Below are 18,553 nucleotides of genomic sequence, written 5' to 3'. Positions count from 1 at the left end.
GGTTCTCACCTTCCAGGTAGGTTTTCTTCCTCTTTTAACAATCAAGACAATCCACCACAGATATGTCTACTGGCCAACCTAGTCTAGATGATTTCTCATTGAGACTTTTTTTTTTCAAGGTAATTCTAGCTGGTGTCAAATAGACAATCAAAGCTAACTAGTAGAAGCCTGAAGAGACCCACACAAAATTTTTTGAAGAGTTCTGATCATAGTTATAAGGTTAATTGTTTTCTATATCAACTCTTCTATCTATGGGCAGAATATGGTAGGGTATTTTCTTTTTTATCCTCATTTTATTTTAAAGAACACATTGACTAGGTAAGTAGGTCAATGAAATTCTCAAGGATCTATGAAGGTGACCCTAGTCACCCTATGAAGGTGACTGCTAGCAATGGGGAAAATGGAGCCTGAACCAGAGCTCTCCTGTAACCAGGCGTGACTTCCAATTGAGTGATAAGGACACCTATGCAGGCACAAAGACCCATAATTTGTCCTGTCTACACGCTGTGCAGGGATAAAGATCAATTAGAATTTGCCTGGCCCAGCTTGAGACCCATGCCATAAGAGGGGCAGGGGCCTGTTGCTGACACTATTAATGATATTCTGCTATAACTGCAGACAGGAGCCTAGCATAGCTGTCATTAGAGAGATTTTACCCAGTAGCTGATGGAAACTGATGAAGAGAACCACAGCCAAACATTAAGTGGAGCTTGGGGAACCCTGTTGTAGAAGGGGAGGAAGAATCCAGAGGGGTCAGGGTTAACACAAGAAAACCTACAGAACCAAATAATCTGGGCCCATGGGGGGCTCACAGAGACTGAACTGCCAACCAGAGAACATGAACATGATGGGAGCTAGGCCCTCCACATATATGTAACAGTGGCACAGCTGTGTGTTCATGTGGGACTGCTAAAGCAGGAACAGGGCTGTCCCTGACTACAATGCTTGCCTTTTGATTCCTTTTGCCTAACTGGCTGCCTTGTCTAGCCTCAATAGAAGATATGCCTAGTCTTTCTGCATCTTGATATGCTATGGCTAGTTGATATCCATGGTAGGCCTCCCCTCTTCTGACGAGAAGGGGAGAAGGAGTGGATAAAGGGGGAAGAGAAGAAAGTGAAGAATTGGGAGGAGAGGAGGGAGGGGAAGCTATATACAGAGCCAGCTGCCTTGACACAGGCTATGATAACAGTGTGAACAGGAATCTGCAGCGTTACCTTATCTCTACTGCACCAGTGAACACAACCTTTGAGACAGTCCTCGACCTCCTTTTTCTGTAAGGCATACGGATGGGGAATGAAGAAGACTTGGGGATAAGGAGGGAAGAGTCCATTACGTAATGGAAGCGCACAGTGGTGGGAGGAGGAAAACAATTCATGTCCAAGAGGAGCCACAAGCTAAGTCTTTCAAAGCCTCTCTTAGCCCCTGTGAGCCCAAGCAGTAGTTCTTTCTTGTACATTTTTCCTCACTTTTTTATTTTATTCACTTTCCATCCTAGTAGCCCCTTCCCTCTTCTCCTCCCATCCCCATTTCCTCCCTACCCTCTCCCCCTTCTGAGGAAAAGGGGAGCGCTCCCTTTCCTGTCTACTCCAATCCTGGTTGCATCAGAACTGAAAGTGTCCACTACCCTGTGTCCTGTCAAGGAAGTCCTGCCAAGGGAAGGATTCTGAAGATCAAATGCAGGTGCATGCTGTTATAACAAGTACTTTAACAATTGAGCCATATCCCAGCCTTACTCAAGTATCTTTCCTATTGACTCTACTGCCTTTCATGGCCAGCAGGTCTAAAGCTATAAAGTGTGTGTGTGTGTGTGTGTGTGTGCGCGCGCGCTCATATATGTCATTGTCCACGGTGACCAGAGGAGGGCACAAGAACCCATGAATCTGTAGTTATAGGCTGTGGTGAACACGTGGTGTGGAAAAAGCGAATAACCTCCAGTCCTCTGCAAGAGCAGAAAGCACTTTTACCTGAGCACTGGGCTGTAGCTCCAGCCCCTCATAGCTAGATTCATATCTCAATGCAAGAATCGCTAGCAGTTAGCGAAGGACTGCACTAAAAAGAAATAATTATAAAGGCATTGAGAGCTCTTCACTGTCCAGTATGCAAATATGAAGCAACAGACAACCTCATATTAATTTCTTGACCTCTGGAGCATAGACTATTATGGTAGAAAAGGACAAGAAGTCCTTGGCTGTGTAACCATGCTTCATCAAGGCATGGACCCAAAAGCAACATGAGCTCCATCAGGGAAAGGAAGAGATGAATGTTGTTTTCAACTATCCCAAAGATGCAAGGTTGTGCTTCCTACCACATTGCAATTTTAAATTGTGTGTTTGGTCACGGCAAAAGCCAGATGGATCAGGGAGAATGACAGGAGATTATTGCAAACTTAATCAGATGGTGTTATTAATTGTAGCTGAGTTTCTGGAGGTTTATCTGCATGCTACCGCACCCACATAGCCTCTGGCACAAGTGATTCAGCTGTTCATCTTGCCCATGCTTTTTCTCCACTGTTTTCAATTTTAAAAAGCAGAGATGCAGTGTACTTTTGCAAGGGAAAATTGGTGCCTTTAGAAAAGCAGCCTCAGTACCATGTCAGCCCTTCAGATCCTATATATAATAAAGTCCAGAAATGTCTTTACTAGGTTGACCTATAACTGAATATTAAAACATTTCAAGTCATAATATTAAGCTATTTGTATCCAGTGAGGAGGAAATAGCATGCACAGCAAATGCCTTTGAAAGACATAGGCTAGGGGGCAAGATAAATCCCATAGCACATCATGGACTTGGGTTCATTTATAGGACTCTGCTGTCTTTGGATATATCAGTTTATCTATCTAGGGAAGGGGAAAATCACCACTGTATCTATTTACTGATTGACTCTAGAGGCTAAATTGGAAAGGTTACTGCAGCCTGAAAAGCAATCCTGGCTCTTGAGCCATGAGCTACACCAACTGCAACTGTACCAATGATGGGTATTAGCAGAGAAAGATATCAGAAACACATCTCCACAACTTTAAAGTAAATCAGTGCTCCTTCTCTGTTTGAAAGGTGTGTTTGGGCTTGATTTTGAGTACTGATAAGCAACTGAACAGTAAAACCAACATGCAACTGCCACTTCCATTAGACAGTACTTCTGATGATAGTTATACTGACTAGTTTTTGCAGTTACTCCCATGTGAAGATTTGGAGGCAGCCAGTACAGATGAATAGTTAGATTTCCCCCTTCTCAGATAGATGGAGGTTTGTGATAAGTTGCCAAAAGCCAGTTAGTACAGTGTTGGCTAATTTTTATCCAGTGGTGGATAATACCTCGATTTTATTCTTAGGAGAAACACAAGCTGTGTGGGGAGTTACATTTCAAACCTCAGCATGTCTGTGAGTTTCCCCCTATGTGTGGACTACAAGTCTCATTCACAGTTCTGCAAAGTTCACTTCTAACAGGCTGCATGGAGTCAGTTCATCCATAGTCATTGACGTCCTGTTCTATTCAGACATCAGGGATCAATGGCCACTGATCTCATAGGGATGTGACTCATTTAGCACCAACTTTGAATGGATGGCTGTTAGGATCCTGGCTCTGGTGGGTCCTTGAAAACTAAAATGCTTAAGTTTTGGTTATTTCTTTCTGGTAATGATAATGTACAGTTGTGGAAAATATAGTAGAGATAGAACAGTTTTCTCGGTAACTTGAGGAAAATTTTCCCATTATTTCATGAAGTCCCTTGGAGGTTCTGTTGTTCAAAGATTTATTTTTCACAAAGAAGATAATCACAGCTCTTCTGAATTGAACGTTGAAACTACCGAGCCATTTTAAGCTCTTCATAAAACTAACCCAATAGCAGAGAAGAAGGTCACTTTGTCTCCTGGATGAGGAATCCCAGTCATTAGGTGAGACTGAGTCATTGCTCTGCAAGAGGATAAAGTGAGGACTACATCTAGACCTGTCTGAGATTTGCTGTGGTCATTATAAATGCCTGCTTGGATAAGGTTTCAGATCTACCAATTTAAGTGGAACATAATGTTTTATAATATAAGTTTTCAAAGATCACTGTTTAAGAGGAATTCAAGGAATAATTCAGCTCTTCTGAACTGGGAGAGGGTCCAGCATGTATTCTAAAGGAATGTTCTGCTTTCAAATGTGCTCCTTGGAGCCACTAAAACCACAACTCTACATAGTCCTTTAGAGGTTAGGAGAAACCATGAAGATGACTAAAAGTGAGTTAGCTGTCACTTGCTATAGTTTCATCAATTCCAGCCAGCTGATCATGGTCTCTCACGGAGACTTCTCGATGTGATCTCAGTTTTAATGGCAAAGGAACATAGTCATTGTCGCAGTCCATTGGTGCTGCTATAACAAAATACAGTTAATGAGTAATTAATGCTAAAGGCTGCAGCATGATGGGCTCCTAAGGCTTGGACTTGAGGTTGCTTTTTCAGAGGGGAATTCTGTCTCCTCATATTACAGAAGGCAGAAAAGCAGGAGAGGGAACCCCTCCTCAACTAAATCCTGATCTTGAAGGCAAAACAATTATAACTGGGACCTTCCTTATCTCTTAATAGTATTGCACTTAGTGTTAAACTTTAATAGGTGTTTTGTAGGGATTTCCATGACTCACACAAGAGCAGCCACTCTAGCATGTTCTGTCCAAGGCAGGACGCATTTTCTGCTGCTTAAAATCCTGGAATCAAAAAAGAGGAAATCATGAAATTTGCAGGCAAATGGTGGGATCTAGAAAAGATCATTCTGAGTGAAGTATCCCAGAAGGAGAAAGACAAACATGGAATATACTCGCTTATATAGATCTAAAAGATATGATAAACATAATGAAATCTATACACCTAAAGAAGATAATCAAGAAAGCAGACACAAGGTATGATGATCAATCCTCATTTAGAAAGACAAATGGGATATGCATTGAACGTATGGCAGGAGTCTACCGCAGAAGGCATCTGAAAGACTCTACCTAGCAGTGTTCCAAAGTAGATACTAAGACTCATAACCAAACCTTCGGCAGAGTGCAGGGAATCATATGAAAGAAGGGGAGTTTGATGTGGAAAGGATAGGAGCTCCACAAGGACCAAACATATCCGGCACAGGGTCTTTTCTGAGATGGACACTCAACCAAAGACCATGAGAGGATAAAACCTAGAACCTCTGCTCAGTTGTGACCCGTGATAGCTCAGTAATCAATTGGTTTCCCATAGTAAGGGGAACAAGGACTATTTCTAACAGGAACTCAATGATTGGCTCTTTGACCTCCCCACCTCCCAAGGGAGGAGCAGTCCTGTTAGGCCACAGAGGAGGACTTTGCAGCTAGTCCTGAAAATACCAGACAAAACAGAGTCATATGAAAGGGGACGAGGTCCTCCCCTATCAGTGGACTTGGAAAGGGGCAGGGAGAAGATGAGGGAGGGAGGGTGGGACTGGGGAGGGAATGAGGGATACAGAATTAACAAAATGCAACTAATGAGAAAAATAAAATTTTTTGCTTGCTTCTTTCTACCACATCAGTTCTGAAGGTTTTCACTGACATTTTATTCCTGGAATACAGATTTTTAGCTCCTCTTTTTGAAGAATTTGGGATTCCTGATTCCAATATAAGGTTTATCCTCAGGAAGCATCTACCTCTCAGGCCAAACTTGTTCCTTACAACAGATAAAGCATTCTTATGTTTGACTTCCCCAGGTACTCCACTTTGTAAGGTAATAACCATGTGAAAATTATAGACATTGGCCTTTTAAAACTACCTGTTTTATTATTATGACTCTCAGCTTCACTTTATATTAGTTATTTTTTATGCTGTGTTTATGAAAGACAGACGAAAAATCCAGCAAGTTGCACATTCGAATACACAAAAGTTGTATTCTACAACAGTAAAAAATTAAAATAATATCCATCACATTACTGGAAATGAATCATAACCAACTTCAATACTGATCAAACATATCTACAGTTAGAGCTCACCGAATGAGGCAGCGTTGTATGGAAACGCATTGATCAAAGGTGTTAATTGTACATTGAGAAATTTGAGCATATTGTTTTGTCAAAACCAAACAGTGAGTCCCTGATGTTCTAAGCTCTTGATTTGTATTGCATATGCTCTCTTTACAAATTTTTATTTGAAAGATGATTTGCTAGCAGAGTGGGTTTCTATACATATCAATCAGAAATACCATTGTCTTATGTGGTGGAGGTTTACAGAGGTCAGTGAATAAATTTACACTGATCTAAAATAGCCATTTTTTTTCTTTAAAGCTCCTTTATTTTCTTTTCTTTTCAAACTCTTTAAAGCTGGACTTGAGTTTATATTGGAGTGGTAGAATAAGATTTGCTTTTATTATTTTATGATTAATAAAGATAGTATTGGTTTTCTTAAATATCTTAAGAATCTCTTAGTGAAATAAATTTAAGGCTTCATATTAGCTAGTCAATAACAGTAATATATGCAAAGGTAATTGGTTTGAAAACTTCTTAGTGGAGAAAGGGACCCCATTCTGAGGACTATTGGAGAGGAAAAAGGAGGGAAGTTGGGACCATGATCAGACAATGGAGGGGGCTATAATCAGGATGTAAAGTGAATAAATTAAAAAAATAAATTTAAACCAAAAGAGAGAAAACTTCTTACTTCTTATTACAGAAAACTAGCTTGTGTTTTCCACTGGAAAAAGGAGAAAAGTTATTTAAATGTAACAGGAAGTGCTGTAAAGACTAAACATAGTCTGAATCTGTAGCTGACTTTAGTTTGAGTGAAATAAGAGTGAACAGTTATGTTCAGGCTAGGGTGCAAAGAATGAATGAAAGAATGTTATACATAAAGTTGCTAATTAAATTGGATGCATATTCATCTTCATTTTAAAAGATTTATCTTAGTTTTATTTATAAGTATGTATTTATCTATGTGTGTACTGATATTCTTTTAGATACATGTAAGTGACAAAAGAGTTACAGGAGGTTCTGGAAGCAGAGAGTTAAACTTGGGTACTCAGAAAGAGCATGAAGTGCCCCTCTAGATGCTGAGCTTTAAGTATGCTTAAGTGATTTGATTGATAGTGTCATGTTTCTCCATTTCCACTCACATAAACAGTTAATTTCTTATTGGTCTTCTATAGACTGAAGAATGTCAGTCTTCCCTTCTAGCTTGTAAAATTTACATTTCTTCTTGCTGTCAAGGCAATTTAAGAAAGAGAATTTATTACGGCCCACAATTTGTGAGAACAGTTCATCATGGTGAGGAAATCAAGGTAGCAAGAACCAGGGACCACTGGTTTTAGTGAAACTGTGCTACGAAAGCAATAAGAAATGGATGCTGGTACTTAACTCGCTTTCTCCTTTCTGCTTAGTCCAGATAGTCAGCCCATGTAATGATGCTGTACATTTAGAGTGGGCCTTGCTACCTCAATTAACCCCATCTGAAAGCTCTATTACAAACATGTCGAGACTATTGTCTCCTCAGTGATTCCAGAACCAGCGACAACCAACATTTTCCATTATAAAGTTATATTTTTACTTTATTGTTCTGTCACAATAATAGACATTAATTAGTAACATAGCTTTATGAATATGTTCATGGCTGGTCTTAGGTATGTAGTCTAATTTTATAGACCATTACTAAGCTGAAAATGTATTAGGTACTTTAAAACATTATAATATTTTAAAGCCTTGGTTTTAATATTTATGCACTTTTATAATAGTAGCTTTGTATTTAAAAGACTATTACCAACTTAAAAAATCTTTGTCAAGTTTTATGAAAAACATCTTTATGTCATATATATGTAAGTCTAAGGCATATTTTACAGCTTTATATGTACATGTCTAAAGACAAATATAAATGATATACACACACGCACACACATGCCTTAGCCACAAAAGTTGTTTGTATCACATTTAAGGGAGCATATAATTTTAAGAATGCTAAATAGTGATGGGATTACATTTCTATAGCAACATATATCTGTGAACAACCTTTTTGAATATTTAATGTAAAAGAATGATGAGGCCAGTTGCATTGAGATGCAATAATAAGACCAAGAAAGAAATAGACAGACTTCCAGAAGTTAAGATGTTATTGCAGGTGTGTTTATAAATTATTTATTTCAGAACTGGGATTGCTTGGCTATATCAACTGGCTTGTTTATCTTAAGGATACACTTTTAGGATGAAACCATTCTTCACATAGTTGTAAATTGGAGGGTAAGGCAAATTAAACTTGGATTGTTAAAATTCTCAAATATCTCTAGATAACCAGCTATGTCTCTCAGCTACAGAAAGCTAAATCACATTGTGCTATTGGCAGTTCAGCTGAGGTATAGACTCAGTGTGGCCTGTACTAGAGGCTTGAGAGCAGGACTCATAGAAAAGCACATACAATACCAAGAAAAAGAGTAATTAAAGTAGAGATGCATATTTGGAATTAAAATAGGCCTTCTTTAGTGAGAGTAAAAGTAATAAATGAAATATTTGAGGAAAAGGAGATAAAATCAAAACCAGTGAACTGTGCTAACTGGTTTAGTATTAAACATTTGTTAGGTAGAAAATACTGTACTCAGTATATAGTATTTGGGTGTAAATGTGAAGAATACTAATGAAAAAGAAACATCTGAATTTTGTCAAGTGTTTTCTAAGATAGGGAAAAAAGATATTTAAAGGGAAATAAAAGTTTTTAGTGTATGATGTAGATAAATTAAAAGCAAGATGCTATTGATAAATTTATCTGCCTTGTTCAGCTATTAAATCTGACATAGTGAGGAAGAAACAGCACTACTTGGGTTGGAAGAACTTAATGAAGCTTGCATTCAGATAGTTAAGAGATTGCCATGCAGGAAGGCAGGAGATGAGGTTATCCTAGAAGGAAGGGATGCTGATATGGAAATGTCACATGCTCATTTCTGAAGAGGTGGGGGTGAGGAGAGACAGAAAATTGCTTGATACATGTGACCCAACAGACCAGAGTGAGGGAGAAGCGTCTGCTAATGAATGTGGACGTGAATGCTTGTAGATCCAGAATTAATCTCCCCAGGGCTATAAAACACATTCTTTTGTTTGCCTTTAAAGTTGTCTGTTAGGCATAATGATTGATGCGAAGAGGTCCTCTGCACATAAAATACATTTTTTTTTAATTTTTACTATTGAAGATTCCATGTTCTCAAATATGGAGGTAAATAATCACTTGTTTCTGTTTATGCTGATACTAAGTATAATATGGTGAAAGAAAAGTCTTGTATTCTATACTTTGAGTTTTCTGTAGTAATTCCATTTTCTTAGTCAATATTGCTATGGAGAGATATCATGACCATGGAAACTCTGATAAAGAAAAGCATTTAATCAGAGCTTGCTTTCAGTTTAGTCCATGGGTTTAGTCCATTATCAGCACGGCAGGAAGCATGGTGGCACACAGGCAGACCTGGTGCTGGAGGAGGAGCTGAGAGCTCTACATATGGATCCACAGGCAGCTGAAAGACAGGCACAGTGGGCATGCCTTGAGCATTTGAAACCCACCGTAAGTGGCATATATCCTCCAACAAGGCCATATCTGCTCCAAGGTCACACCGCCTAATCACTGCCCAGGAGCGCTCTGCCTTATCACCATGCATCAAATATATAAGCCTATGGAAGCATTCCTATTCAACCGTCACACATATATACTTAATCTGTTCTGCTTTTGATGGCAGAAACTGATAACACAACACATACTTATGTTAACAATTATTCCATCTTTGTTATCAGATTCATATTAATTTGGGAGTTTAGAAGAGGAATTTTATCTTTCCACCTCTACTTACTGTTTGACACTATAAAATTGTGTGACTGAATATGATTCTATCCACCTGTAGTGTTTTGAATGAAGATGGCTGCCACAGGCTCAAATGTTCGAATATTTGGTTGTCAGTTGGTGGAGCTGCTTGGGAAAGACTGGAAGCTGTGGTTTTGTGGCAGGAGGTAAGTCACTGGGGTCAGTTTTGGAGGCTTCAAAATGGCTCTCGCTACGCCCAGTGTGTCTTTCTCTGCATGCTGGTTGTTTTTGGGGTATGAGCCCTCAGCCCCTCCTGCCACCATTCCTGCGCTTCGATATCATGACACTGATCCTCTGAAGTACAATTAATTAATTTGTACTATTACTTTCCTTGGTCACCTACAGTATTTTAGTGCAGCAATAGTAAATTAAGTAATGCAAAAGCTGGTACGAGGGAATAAGCTACTGCTCTGACCTACTCATCTGTGGTGTGTGTGTGTGTGTGTGTGTGTGTGTGTGTGTTTGTATGTGTGCGCCCCAATTCCTCCCTTTTAAAATGGTAGTGTATGTTCTGTGCCATTGTATGTTGGTAAGTATGTAATTTGCTTTTTTATATTCATACTTTCAATTTTTTTTTGTTCACAATTTATTCATTATATATCCCAAGTGAAGCCCCTCCCTCACCTCTCCCATCCCACCCTTCCTCTTCCCCCCATCCACTTCCCCTAGTCCACTGAAAGGGAGAGTTCTCCACTATTGCCATCTATCTGCCCATAGCTTGTTAAGTCTCATCAGGATCTAAAAACAACCTAGATGTCCCTCAACCAAAGAATGGATATAGAAATTGCTTTTTTATTGCACAAGAGTTTGAAATTGAGTCTCAGACGAAACTTTGGACTTTGAAACAGCATTGAAACTGAAAAACTATGGGGGCTTTTGAAGTTGGGATAAATGCATTTTGCATTATAATACAAACACATTCCCATGGAGACCAGGAAGTAGAATGTTTTGGGTTGAGTTAAAATGGTCCCTGTAACATAATATGTTTGAAGACTTGCTTTCCAGAGAGTGGAACTGCTTGAGAAAGACTGGAGGCATGGCTTTGTCGAATGAATTGCAGGCTTCAAGGTGTCAACAACACTCACCACTCCCACTGTCGCTCTCTGCTCCTGCTTGCACTTTTGAGGTATGAGTCCTCACCTGTTCCTGCTTCCATGTCTTTGCTCCACCAACATGAATTCTAACCAGCTGAAAGTATGAACCCAATTGAATACTTGCTGACAATATTCGCTTTGATCATGTTGTTTATTGAAGCAGAAGATAGCTAATACACTAGTCCTACACGGCTGTGCCTAAGGAAACTAAGATGTCCGTCATTGTTAGTGAATATGCAAATTAATTTATAAAATATTTCTTTGTATGATACAGCAACTTTTAGAAACTCCAATCTGCTTTCTTATAGCTGGTGTTAGATATTTAATATAAAATGGTTTGATAAACAGCTTGATTCTAATAAAGACTGGCATTAGCTAACAAACAATTGTAATTGTAATTAGCTATAACAAAATATTGTAATTGTTAGCTATAACAAACAAGACATAGGAAATCAAGGTTTTGTAGTCTCCTAAAAATGTGTATGCACATGGAGGCAGAATCTTGAAGGACAAGGATTCTTCCATTAATGGGAAGCTATCTTTAGCACTCTGTGCAGGTGACCATAGATTTCTTTTAACAAACCCACCACCTAAGCTGGTGATTCTGACTGCATAGCTGCCAACACACCAAACATAAATAATTGAAGCAAAATAATCTCCATGAATTTTTGTTTCACTGTTAAAATATCAAGGAGCATTCTGGAACACCCCAAAGGGGATTGGAGACCTACTTCTTGATGAACACAAGACATGTCACTACCCTCTGCACACACAGCTTGGGCTCACAGACACCAACCCACAACAATTTCTCACCGTGATTTCAAAACAAGAAATGCTGTTACACAGCATCCTTCTTCAATGTATTAAGAAATCAAGCTTCTTGACAGCCAAGTTAGCCATTTGTCCTAGTTGCTGTGAGATGGGCTAAGTGATTAATAACTGAATTGCTGTCAAGAACCTCTATAGTGAAATGATTAATGAAATATTTTATGCTGTGAAAAAGTAGCCTAGATCCCACTAAAGGTAACAATGTTGAAATGTTATGCACCTGGACCAGATAAGAACAATTCAGAAATTATTCTAAAATTGGTTTATGACCTCTCAGTCTGGAAAACCTTCCTTGTTTACTGCCAGGTCTTCCAACACCATGCATTCCTGGTGAAAACATCTGGGAAAGCATTGAGTCTCTGCTAGAACTAGAGAACCCTCCAAAGTGAACCTGGGTCTTATCACTGATTTTTTTCCATCAAGAACTGTGATTTTTCCTGGGGACCAGGAGAAATATCTGCTTATCTCTGTATTTTGAGAAGTAGGACCAGTGAAAAGTGTTCAGAGCGAGGGCCGGGGGGTCGCTGTAGATGATCAGCACATCCTGAAAGGGAGAACAGTGTTAATGGTGGCACTTACATACTTCCTGACGACAACCAACATATACCAACATTTTCTAAATTAGTTAGTGATTAATTTTATAACCATAGAGAACACTGAGGTCCAATTATTTTTACTTTACATAAATCTTCACTCTGCAACCTAGGGAAAGTTTCTTAGCCTATGTAAAGTTTATTCTTGTAATTGTCCTTGCTTGTTTTGTTGGTAGGTATGACACTCTTTTTTCCTAGTTGGAGATAACGCAGCAGTAATTTTAAAGGTTGCTTATGTTTTTAAAAATATTCCATTATGTTTTTTAGTTAATTTATACTGTAACAGGTTTCCATTTGTTTTTCATACATCTGTGATTTCAGTTATCCCTTCCCAAATCCCTTCCCCTCATGTGTCCTCCTCCTTCTTTCCATTTAAATATTTTTCTGTCATTAGTAACCCCACTGTTTTGTACTTCATTGTCCTTATCTGTGTGTATTTTGCTCTCCCAACTTAGTTTAACTTTTTCAACATAGCCTTAACTTTTAATGTTGTATGAAATGTGATTAGAATAACAATTTCAGATCCTGTAAATATTATTTTTTATTTACATACAATTTTGAAAAATACTAAGTTTTAGAAAGGCTATCTTCAGCTTATATCAGCAAACTGGCAATAGACAAGAAAACGATGCTTATTTTTTCTACTTTAAGTAACCACAGGATTTAAATGACAATATTTAAATGACAACATTAAATCAGATGATGGATGAATGAGAGAAGAAATTTCTTAGATCACCCTATTTGAAAATCATTCTTTTCCGAGGCAGGCATGTTACTCTGCAGTTAGTACTGTCTGTTCAGGAAACTTGAGTTTGGGTCCCAACTCCCAGATGATATGTCCAACAAGTACCTGTAACTATAGCTATATCCTTATAAACTGAGCAGATCAAGTAGAAGAGAGAATATCGGGCCTTGAAGATAAAGGAAAAATTAGATCAAACAAGCAAAGAATATGAAACATTATAAAATACAAAGGAACATGAAAGCACTTTGTTCCACCATAAAAAATTCAAATCCCAAATTACAGGGATAGACAAAGAAGAATGATTGGTCTATGAATGCATGAGATTCAACAAGATCACATGGGCACAAGGAAGGACACAGAACACGGATGCACAAGGAAGGACACAGGACACGGATGCACAAGGAAGGACACAGGACACGGAATGCACAAGGAAAAAAGAAAGAAATTCCTGTTGTAGATAATATATTAGATAAAAACTTATGCATAACGAATCCATAAACTTCTACCAGGGAACTTGAAATTATCAACATTTTGAGCAAAGTGGGAGCATACAAAGTCAACTTACAAGAACTGGCTCTGAAGACAGAGGTAGTAGGGCACCCTACTATGAAGACTTATGCGACAGGTTTTTCAATTAAATGCCATTTGTGTACTGATGTTTTTCTCAAAATTCATAGATTATCCAACAAAACCCCAAGTATGAAGTATGGGAAATCTCCCTTTGGACTGGTGTTAAGGAAAATGAGAAATATTAGAAACTCTCAAAGTGATATAGGCTGTTGCTATTGCACTTCATTGCCTCAAGAACTTGAAGGTAAGACTCTGTCCTGAAGTCTGAACATGATTTGAACACAGGACTTGGAAATTAATTTGGAACTTACCTGGATGCATCCTCCCAGAGATCTTGTTCCCATAGCACCAGAAATTACCATGCCAGCCGCCAAGGTAGAAAAGCCAGTATTCCTACAAAGAAGCACACCCTACGGGACACAACAGTAACCAGCGGCAAGAGGTTCTCAAGGGTGTAATGAGGCCAGTAATAATTGGAGGTAACCAAAAGCCATCTAATTGGAGTTAATACCCACTCAATTGGAGGAAATTCATGTGTAGGACTGTAAACCTAGCCTTAGGTCAAGTTATAAACCCTGGAAGAAAATCTACTGCTGTCATTTTCATAAACGATGTAATTCCTAACAATTTGTTTAAACTTCTATGCACAGATAAGCGTAGCTTTTACCGCTGATCAGTAAGGTGACTTCATGCAGCAGCCGGAGGATTCTATAAATATCTACAACTGGGAAAAATGCAGATAACAAGTGGCTGCGAGCTGCCCATTCTGTGTTGGCAGACCTGTAAGGTCACAAATGCACCCAAGGCTCATGGATGACTACAGAATAGGGTGCACAAGGATGGTAAGTGCCGGGTGACCAGGATGCCCACTGCTGTACAGCGTCCTCTAGACATGGCAGAATTGCTGCTCCAATGAAATCTCAACAACACAGTGACACCACCATGCCAACACAGATAAGACAAATCCCATAAGGCCTTGCCTCTAGGTGAAGCACTACAAGCAATTAATGATGGCTGAGAGAGGGAGAATCAACATTCTCCAGGGATAAGTCTCTCAATAGAATATCCAATCCCAAGTTTTCATCCCCAGACATCAGTACGAAATGGACTCAGCAGGATCCCCCATCCCTTCTCTTTCTTTCCCTCTCTTCCGAAGGGGATATGTGTGTATGTAGGTGGACTGGGAATATAGAAGTTATGGATTTGTGAGGGAGAGGAGAGCACATGAGGGGTTAGGTGAGGGAGGAGTGGATAGAAGGTAAATACAGTATTCATGTACGAAATACTCAAACACAGACAAAACATTATTTTCCCAAAGTCAGTACTATCTGTTACAAACATGAGAGGAACAGAGGTGCAAATGATACAGAAATGTGGTTAACGATAAATATTCATATGTGAGTGTGTTATACATAATTAGATTTTTATAATGATATAAATTTACCATCGAGAGAGACAGAGAGAGAGTCTGAAAGCATCTGGAATACTGATGTGCCAGCAATCTTCATGGAGTTTGTTAGGAGTATTTAAGACTCATGCCTGGCATTTTAAAACTGAGTGGTTTAGTGTGAAATCTGGATGAGCCATGGAAGTATTTTTGAAACTTCCCTTATTCTTCTGAAATCTTGTTTTCATCACTCAAGGTTTAAAAACCCCTTCAGATGTATTTCAAATTCTTGTCTGTGCCTACCAAGAAGAGAGGAATACAGGAAACCCAGAATGCAGCAGAGCCATTAGAGTACTCTCACACTATTTTTATCCAGACAGAAATGTTGACTTATCCTTACTATCATCTTCGTTGTTTCTTTTTCCTTGAGCTATATCAGAAGAGCAAAGTGTCCTGTGAATCATGGACTTAAGTGGGCTGTCAATCCTTCCTCGCAAGTCACATTCTGTTAGCCACCATTTATACCCATCAAAGGAGCTGCAGCTAAAAGCAGGCATCACATCTCAAATTCCGTAGACAGTAATGTAAACATAAATTTAAACCGTAGAGGCATAATCTTAAAATGGTCAATATTTGCTGTCATAGAGAAGGAAATTGCTCCTCGGTGCAGTGGAATGCACATATTATTGATGTATCTATTTCTGCCAGCATGTATTGTGGAGGAGAAAGACATTCCAAGTAGGTATTGTTGAGTGATTAGGCTTCCTTTTGGCAAAGGTGAAAAGTGCAGAGAAAGAACAAAACAAAAATATTCTGCACCTATCTTTTATACATTTTTGTATTTTCTAGCATATGAGATTCACATTTCCTCTGATGGGTAATCAGTAGAGACTATCTAGTGTGGGTTGTTTTTAACCTTGGGGGGGGGGTCTCAGGTTAATACCTAAGCTTTTAGCAATCCAGAGTTAATAGCTTTCGGAATATAATTACTGTCATGACTGTAGTTTGCTTGTCACTTGTATCTATGCCTGCCTGCATTTGATTCATTCTTAGTTCTTTCCCATAAGTTGTTTTTGGGGAAACAGAGAGGCAAAGAAACCAAACTCCCAGCATCAGCAAGGTATCTTCTGTACACTCACTCTACATGTGTTTGCTACAGGTACAAGACAGCCTTTCTTCAAGAGCAACACTTACGTGGACAGAAAGACCATATCTGCTACTGATGCAAATGAGATGTGTAAAATGCAAACTTAAACAAAATAGTTATAACCTATTGCCTTATATATCCCTCTTACCTAACTCAGTGATATGTGTTTATTTTTGAAATTTATATGAAACAAAATACATTTGCCTTCCTTAAGTGCTGTGCTACAGTTTGAGTAGGGAATACCCTGCAGCGGGAATGCAAGTCAGATTCTAGGACCCCAAATGGTCCTCCCTGTGTTTGGAGCTTCTGATGTGGGCCCAACTAAAGAAAGTAGTCACTTGAGAGTAGGAAATCCCTGGGAGTGACTGTGAGCATCCTGTCCCTGACTTGTTCTGCTTTTCCTTCTTTCTGTTAAACACATGTGAAGAAATCCTCTCGCCATGTGCTCCCGAACCTGAGGCTTTGCCGAGGTGTTTGCAGTCAACTAATCATTGACAAAACAAACAAACAAAAAATCATTGACACTTGGATCATGAGTAAAAGTAATATCACTTCATATGGAGGGACAGAGAAAGAGGAAGAAGGGAGGCACCATGATGGGTTAGTGTGAAAACAAACAAACAAACCAAACAACGAAACTACACCTGGGCTGAGGAAAAGCTGCATAAAAAGGCCCAGATGGAGAATAGAAGCCAGAACCATGGGATTATGGATGGAAGGGATCATTTGATTTTAGAAGTCTTGTGAGATAACATTCAGAGAAACTGAGTCAGGAGCAATCTGCACAGTTGATGAGGGAAGAAGAGGCCTCTTTGGTATAGCTTGAAAGTCCCAGATGGATAGGCTTCTGGGAATACTGGTGTGTTATTTGTATCAGATGTGCTGGAATTCATAGAAATCTTGGGGTCCATATATGGTCACGCCAGTCAACCTAGACCAATGGACACCAGAACAGATACAGGGAGTTTCAGGAGTAGAAGAGCTTTATCCTCATCACATTGTGACAAGAGTATGTCAGAGCATAGCTGCTTTTTTGCTATTCAGCAAAGACATACATGCAAGATAGAGGAAATACTAAGACAAGACTACTTCATGAAGCCAATCTTCCAGAAAACTTGTGAAGACCACAGATAGATTATCTTCAGAGCAGTAGAATTTTTCATCAGAGGTAAGTAGGAAGAGAAGACATACTATGATAAAAACGCTATAGCTTTTACAAACAAAGATAAGAGGAAAAAAAGAAGAGAAAAAGAGAGAGAAAGGAGCAGAAAAGACTGCCAGACCACTAACCACTGAACAGCTACAGAAGAAAGAAGATCAACAACTTGAGCCTAAGAAAAGCACCAGCCAGAAAGTCGCTGCAGAGCCCACTGTGGATCTTCTAGGACTTGATGGCCCTGCTGAGGTGCAGGTGACAAAATGGGACACCCCAGTGCCGTCCCTGAACGATGATAGGGACAGTTTTGGACCAATGATTTCGAATCTGTTACCTGCAACTGTCATAGCCTCAGCTCAGGTAACAGCCTCTATACCAGCAGCTACTAGCACGTCTACTGTGACACCGGGGATCTGGATCTGGTTACTGAGCACACCAGGAGAAGTAGCAAAGACAGAACTCTCCAAAGACTCCATCTTACCTCTCCATGGTACAGGAGTACAGCAAAGCATTTCTCGTGTGTTTCTGGGACACACAAACATGCCATTTACCTCACAAGCAGCGATCGCAGTTTAAGGTTTTCCACCCATGGGCGTAGCAGTGCCTAGGCTCCTGGCCTTATGGGAAATATGATGGGACAGAATACAAGCATGGGTGGGCATGCCCATGCTCATGCCCAAGGGGCTTGTGGGAAACACACAGACTTGATTGTTGCTACTTCCTCAGAATGTTGTTGGCCCTCAGGGAGGAATGGTGGGACAAATGGGTGCACCCCGAGTAAGCTCAGCAGTCTCAGTGGGACCCCTCACAGCTGAATCAGCAAATGGCTGGCGTGAGCCTCAGTGGTGCACGCCCCGCCGCAGGTTTTGGCCAGCCCCCCAGCACAACAGCAGGGAGGTCTGGAAGCTCATGGAGCAGACTGTGAGCGCACATCTGTGAAGTACAAAGCTGCAACAGCTTCATCCGGGACCAACCCCCGACGCTCCTTGATACAAAGGCATCTAGTTCCCATTTATGTGTACATACATATTTTTTTCTTTTCCCCCATTTGTTCACATTAAGAATTACCTGATTGACCGTGTCGGTCTGTGCTGATTAAACTGGATGTGAAAGCAGGTTGAGAATCCGTTTTCTGTGGAAAGCAGCTTATTTCCCATGTCGTAAGCCACATTGAGAAGCTGCTCAGTTAACTTGCATAATCGGTTTTAGTCTCAAGATTATAGCTCTAATGTTTGCATA

General features: G+C 39.7%; 1 pseudogene; it reads left to right on the top strand.

The window, feature by feature from the left end:
• The first annotated feature begins 17,030 nt into the window (after positions 1-17,030).
• Positions 17,031-18,239, top strand: LOC129670269 (stromal membrane-associated protein 1-like; annotated as a pseudogene).
• Positions 18,240-18,553: the final 314 nt, after the last annotated feature.

The sequence above is a fragment of the Psammomys obesus genome, unplaced genomic scaffold (genome assembly GCF_907164565.1).
Source record: "Psammomys obesus unplaced genomic scaffold, mPsaObe1.curated_primary_1811, whole genome shotgun sequence".
NCBI lineage: Eukaryota > Metazoa > Chordata > Mammalia > Rodentia > Muridae > Psammomys > Psammomys obesus.
The sequence above is the reverse complement of the archived record's forward strand: the minus strand, read 5'-3'. Positions and strand labels throughout refer to the sequence as shown.